The following is a 7,313-nucleotide window of genomic DNA, read 5'->3' on the forward strand; positions in this document are numbered from 1 at the left end:
AGAAACATTTAGGTTGGAAAAAACCTCTAAGATATTGAGCTAACCTCCAGTAAACTCGGGATTCTCCAGTTAGTCAGGACTGTTCATAAATGATTGACAATGGCTCAGTGAGCACTCCTGCTAGCTCCCCATCCTTCCTCCTCTGAGAATCAAAAACCCTCATTTTGTGAACTCTGATTTCATGATGAATCACAACACTCCTAAAATACAGGGTTATCCTCTTGCTTGCCTGCAGCTTCTGAAGAGTTTAGAGCCCTCCACTATGGCAGTCCAATAATTCAAGTCATCCCACCATGTTCCCATGATGGCCACTACCTCACAGAATCCCTGCTGCGCGATGGCTTCCAGCTCCTCCTGTTCCATACCCACGCTGTGTGCATTGGTGTAGGTGCACTAGAGTTGTGCTTCTGGTCCTGACACCTTTTGAGGGGAGATGTTCTGATTCCTATGTGGTGATTCTCAGGTGCATGCACTGTTTGTAACACATCAACAACTCCTGTGTCTTTGCTGCCACAAAAGGAGGTCCCCATGCCCTACCTCTGCTGAGACGGCAAATGGAGGGACCACGGTAGGACACGGCCCCTCACACACTGGCACACTGCCCCCAGGCGTATCTGAAGGAACAAGACTGAGCTGGAGATAAGTCACTTCCAGTTCACTGGTCTTTCCCTTAAGCAGAGTTTTAAGAGCCAAATCCCCCAGCTAGAGACTCTAACACTGTATTCAAATAAATGTACCACATCTACATAAGTGATTACAATGCATAAATTGGAGATGGAAGAAATTATCATTGCATCGTGCTTTAGTACAGATGTTGATAAGCACAAGAATATAAGTACTTGACAAAATCAGAATATTGTGCAATTACTGGCAGGAGATTGAAAGTGTTTTTTTTTTTCCCATTGGAACAGAATTTGTCATATGCCTTTTAAAAATATTTTACTTTGACTTACAATATTCAGGTAAAACAGGTCATGCCTATTTTGAAAGTAAGCTTTGCATAATTCTTTTGTTTCCTTATTTTTAGGTTCAATTTTTTTTGCTAATAACAGCAAAAATATGAAAACTAAATGATAAATTTTATCTTCTAAATTTTATCTTCTTAATGAAGAAGATAAACCTATGAAGAAAATAAACTTGATTAAATGCAAACAAATCCCCCTTTTTAGGGTTATGTGTATTGGCAAAAAAGGCAAGGTTTATGTCATGAGAAATTCTAGTAGTTTGAATTCTTTCTCTATTCATATTTATCAAAGCTAACTGCAGTAAAAAATTGACTATGGAAATATTTAAGAACATTTTGTTCAGTAAATTTAATTTTTCATATATCTGATCAAATGGAAATGTTTTGACATTCACATACTTAAATATTTTTCCTTAGCTTGTTGAATCAAAAATCAAATTTTGGCTTAGCTAAGCAGTAATTTCTATAACCCTGCAATGTTACAATTTTACCATACATCATGGCAGTTATCTTTAAAGTCTCATATTTCTTCATACCCTTTCTCTCTCGGACTTAAGGATTACATTTCCCAGGATACACTGAGATCATGTAACTCCTAACATCAGCTCAGCCAAATGGTAACCATTGATGTATGATGGCCTGTATTTTCCAACAAGGGAGGCATCTTTCTTGTAATCAGGATTTTGTCTGATGACATTAACAAAAGTATGCCATTTCATAGACATTTCCTGCAAAAGTTCCTTTTGTGGATTCATTGGTATTTGAGATACCAGAAAGAAAGCATTTATTTGATTTTACCATTCTGGTTTCTGTCCTTGGCTTATACTAATCACAGATACAGATTTCAATAAAAATCAATACAGATTTTTATTTTTTTACTTCAAAAAGTGATGCGTTTTGTTTACTTTTGTGTCCACAGCTGCCCCAATATGTGCTGTGATCTATAAAAATGACTTTTTCTTATAGTAAGGTTGTACCAAAGAGACTGCACAAAGATAGCATTTTGTTCATAGCATTTGATTAATTTTTGCATGCAAACATAACAGCTTTGACTATTTCCTAAAATCTATTTACTTGTTCACTGTAGCACTGCAAATAAACAGAGCTTTGGAGTGCCCACCGTTCAGAGTTAGATATTTCCCTATTTTGCCTGTGTCTCCTTACTGCCTTCAAGTGGTTATTCACGCTGAAGTTGAACCTGACTGTATTAGTATCATGTTGCATGGCTATAAAAAGGTTACAAACGTTATGACTCAGCCCGTAAGCATGCAGGTAACACATGCACCCATCTGCTGTGACAGTTTTATTCTGCTGTATTACCTAGTGTCCTGGTTTTGGCTGGGATAGAATTAATTTTCTTCTTTTTAGTAGCTGGTGCAGTGCTGTAATTTGGATTTAGCATGAGAGTAATGTTAACAACTCACTGAAGTTTTGCTTGTTCACAAGTAGTGTTTACCCAAAGTCAAGATCTTTTCAGTTTCCCATGCTCTGCCAGTGAGGAGATGCACAGGAGCCTGTGAGGGAGCGTGGCCAGGACAGCTGTCCCAAACTGGCCAAAGGGATATTCCATACCAAGGAATGTCATGTCTGGTGCATAAACTGGGGGGAATTGGCTGGGACCTGCCAATCACTGCTCAGGGATGGGCTGGTCATTGGTCAGTGTGTGAGGAGAAATTGCACTGAGCATCACTTGCTGTTTCCCATGGGTTTTATTTCTCTCCTATACTTTACAATACTTCTGGGTCACAAAGCCCATTGTTTGTGCATTCTTCAGACATTCTGCCTATGGACTGAAACAGTTGGTCTTAGGAAATGTAGGAAGTAGGACAATACTTCTGATACTGCTGAAATACTGCTGAAATAATTTTATACAGAGAGATAATTTGTGGGTGTATATTATGGATATACAAAATCTCTTATATGCTGTGAAAGCCTTGGCAATTATGGAATTGTTAAATGTATAGAATTGAATAAAAAAAACATTCAACATTCAAACTTTAAACAAGCTGATTAAACTGATTTGGATTTAAATTTTGTTTCTAAACCATGTTGTGCATTACACTTTATTTTTTGAAAACTCTTGGTTGTAGTTCTTCTGACATTCAAAATCTAGATTTGTTTCTTAAAAGAACAATTTATTTTATGAAACTCTGTCTTCAGACTCAAGTTTTTCCACAACTGCATGGAGAACTCCGCATCAACTCACTCATCTGAATTCACTCCATCCTACACTTCTGTCTTTTAGAGAGGATCTACTTTACTCATGCCTGTTTTGGCAATGTAACAATATTTTCTTAATTTTAGAGAAATTCCACTAACCTTTAATTATATATTCTATAGTGTGTGTGTGTATATATATAAACGATTGTATCTATTATGTATGTGCATATATTATATTTGGCATGATATATTATAGAATGTAGTCTTTTTGTCTGCTTGGTGATACTGAGAGTTTCTTTGTCTCTCGGAGACTGCTCAGATGTTTTGACAGTACTTTTATGAGACATTTTTGCATAGTCTTAGGATAAGACTTCTTTAATTAACTCATTGAAATACTTTATTAAGTTTTGTATCTCATTTTCATTCAATGGCTTTTGCAAGAAAACAAAACAGACAGTTTATAGGAGCAGTTATGGTTAGTACTAAGCTACTTATATTCCTTATATTCTTTCTTATTTATATTCCAAAGAATAATTTTGTCTTTCCTTCTATCCCTCTCTTTTCTCTTTTTCTTTTTCTCTCCTTCCTTCTTGTCTGTCCATTTTCTTCCTTCTTTCTTCTTTTCTCTTCTAAGAAATATACCCACTATGTGGTATTCACATTTATTTTTATCTCATTTAGGTCAAGGCCCAGCACTTCTGTTATTTGGGAAACATTGGTCTTAGCCTTCTACTGTGTTTCCCAGTTCACAGTGTCATCTGTTCAGGTCTTGGCATGTCCCTCATCAGAGAAAAATGGTTGTATTTTCTGGTGAAACACCTCTGGTGCTAACTATAACCCAGTGGCAATTGGGGGAAACTGTGTGTCCCAAAGGAGGTGTTGGAGGTGCACAAACATACCCTCTGTTTGTCTAAGAAATGCTGCCAGAAGCCTGCTGAGGCATCAAGAGTTGAAAAATATTTGGCATAAGTCATCTCCTCCAGAATTTCTCTCCTTGTAGGTAGTGGAAAATGTTTCCTTTTTACATATTTATTTAGTTCTTTTGAGTATATTCTTGGGCAAAGGGTCTGACTTTTAGCACTAACAAGAAAATGTACTGAATCCTTTGAACCTTTTATTCCTACTCTCCTTTCAAAGTATTAAACCTCAGTTCCTTCATTTTGTTTTGTCATTAGGCAAAGGAATTTGCTTTTCATAACTGTGGTAGGTTGGATCTCTAAATTCAGTTTTTCATTTTCCCAAGACATTCCTACAAAGATGTAGCAAACATCTTTAGTCTCTCTCATCAACAAGGTGACATTATGAAGTGCTTGATGTATTTCTAAACCAGTATTTTTTCCCTGTTTCTTTCTTATTTGTCCATACTTTGTATTCAAATGCTTGCTTTTTAGCTCACCACTGGAAGACTGATCATGTATTGTCCTTTTAGTATTAATAATACTGTTTCTGGTACAGATGTTCAGTGCATCTGCAAAAAAGGTAAGGCTAAGAAATAACTCATTTACTCTCAGAATGACAATCTGGGGATTTCCTGTAGTAAAATTACATGCTGCTGTTCTAGTAACTTCAATTGAACCAGTGGCATTTTGTCATCCTTTCTGTTCAGGTTGCACTGTTTCAGTAATGCCTGCCCTGCCAAAACATTGTCCTCATGACATAAGTGGTTCAGTGAGCCATGGTTCTTGAGAGCTCCAACTTGAAACTCTGTGCACCTTTTTGCTTCATCTCTCCCATGGTTTCAGCTCTCCATCATTTTCATACTGCTGGAGCTCATGCTGTGTCCACAGGCTTTCATGTACACAGGATGCCATCCCTGCCTGCAAAACTCCAACTGCTTTCCCAAAATTAATTCACACCACCACTGTGCTTTCTATGATGCTTTTCCTCATCTCTGCATCTAGGCACTTCTCAGAGTCTCAATTTTTTTTCCAGACTTGCAAGCTGAATTCATCAAAACAGAAACAGTTTATTTAAGTTTGGGTTTTTTTAAAAAATTATTATTGTTATTTCTTTTCAAATATTTATCTGTCACATGTCAATTTTCTACAGAATAGCATGTTCCTCAAAGAATCACACTATAGCAAAATAGCCTTCTGCACTTCAATTAAATGGAAGCTTTGAATGTGAGAATTATCATTCATGGTAATTGTGCCTTGCTGTTTTTCTTTTTGCTGGCTTCTACTGCTCACAAATACACTGAGGAGTAATGTTTAAATATTTTCCAGTTGTTTTGGGAGCTCATTTTTTCCATCACTCTGAGCAGTTCATTTTTCTTTCTCCTTTTGAGTGCTGTTCAGTAATCATTCAAAGCTAAAGACTCTGACAGGTCACTTTCAGTCTCTCTGAGCTGATCCATCAATTTGATCCATCAGTTTCAGCTGATTGATATTGTGCAACACAGCTTTCCACACAACATTATACCGAATTTTACTAGATCATTCCTGAGTCTTTTTAGGACATTGTTCTCCTTGGAGAGGACAAAAAAAAAATCCATCTTCATATTAATGATAGGGAATAAAACCACAGACTATAACTTGCCTTACAGAGCATAGGAAGCCCTCAATATCAGCTGTCCCTAATGTTAGATAATTAATGCAGAAGATGCCCCTGTGACACACCAGGTGCTCAAAGGCCACAAGGAAGTCTCTGTGGACTGAACTCACATATGGCAGCTAAGGAAATAGGTGTGACACCCAGTGTCTCATCTGAGGAGGAGAAAGAGGTATCTATACATAATTTTTTCCTTTACTAAGGTGCAGATGAAATACAAGGAAGAAAAAAAATGAGTCAGTGCTTTTGCATGATACCAGAAATGAAAACAAAACACGTGAAGCCACAAGGGTGACGACGGCAGATATGGCTGTCAGGTGGGGACTGAACTTTAATCTCTATATTGACCAGGTTATAATTCTCATTCCTGGATGATGAACTGCACCTGTTGGGCTGGAGGCTCTGAAAAGTTAGAAAGAAGGGGGACATGTTCTACATCTGATTGGTGCTGACATCAAAGGTTTTTTACTCTCTGGTCACCTTTGAAAATGTAGCCTTAATAAACAGTGGGTTCAGCTCCCTTCCCTGGGTAAAAATCCTTTCAAAATTAGATACATTATTGTAGTGGTTGTGATTTTAAATTCTAGGACAGGCCAAAAGTCACAGAGATTTGAAAAAAATCCCTGCCTTTTATTTCTAAACATGGATTGCATCATTGAAATATCTTCAGCTTACCCATACACCTGAGTATTTTACTGGTTAAACAGCACAAACTACTGATGTTATCCAAAATTCTTCATTTTTAGAAGGCATCTGAGAAGAAAGGATTTTTTACCCTCTGAGTTCCTTTCTAAACTCAATATACCACCCTAGATTAACATAAAACTAACAGAAATAAAAACAATATTTTAAATAGATTTTAATATATTTTAATACTAAGATAATATTATTGCATGAAATAATTGTATCCTTACTTGTATGGGACAATATATGGACAATATTGTGGTGCATAAAAATACTATGTATTTCCCTATCACAGGAACAAGACATCTAAAATATGCTGTAAAATCTAAACTTTTACAATGTATTTTAATGTATTTTTGTAAGTAAAGCATTTGCTGTACTTAATGAATTTTTTATTATTTTTATTTTATTTTATTTTACTTTATTTTTTTTTTTTTTTTTTTATTTTCCTTGATTCTGTGTTTCTATGATTCTATTATTATCAGTTTGGACTTCAAAAAAAATTATCAGTCTTCTAACTAGGATAAGACTTTTTTTGTTGTTATTGTATTTCTGAAGAAGGAAATGTGTCTCCTAAAAGTCATAATAGTAAGAGTTATACGTTTGCAAAGGAAGTTCAGTTTTGATGAATTATAACCTTGATGGAATATAAATCATCATGAGAGAGATGTATTTATTCAGTATAGTAACTTGTCTCTATTATTTCACACAGCGAATAGGAGTTCTACTGTAAATATCTTACATGTGGAATGGTTATTTCCTTACTTGTCTACAGATACACACTTCCATACATTGATTAATACAGACTTCTGACTAAAACAAGGGGGTTCCAAATCTAAAGATTTGGATAAAAATTATTTCCAATATCACTACATTTTTCTCAGTAAAATCTGGTTTTTTTTTAACTCCACCACACAGTCAGAAAGAATGGTTCTGGAAATAAGCATGCTACCCT

This window comes from Agelaius phoeniceus, chromosome 3 (genome assembly GCF_051311805.1).
Source record: "Agelaius phoeniceus isolate bAgePho1 chromosome 3, bAgePho1.hap1, whole genome shotgun sequence".
NCBI lineage: Eukaryota > Metazoa > Chordata > Aves > Passeriformes > Icteridae > Agelaius > Agelaius phoeniceus.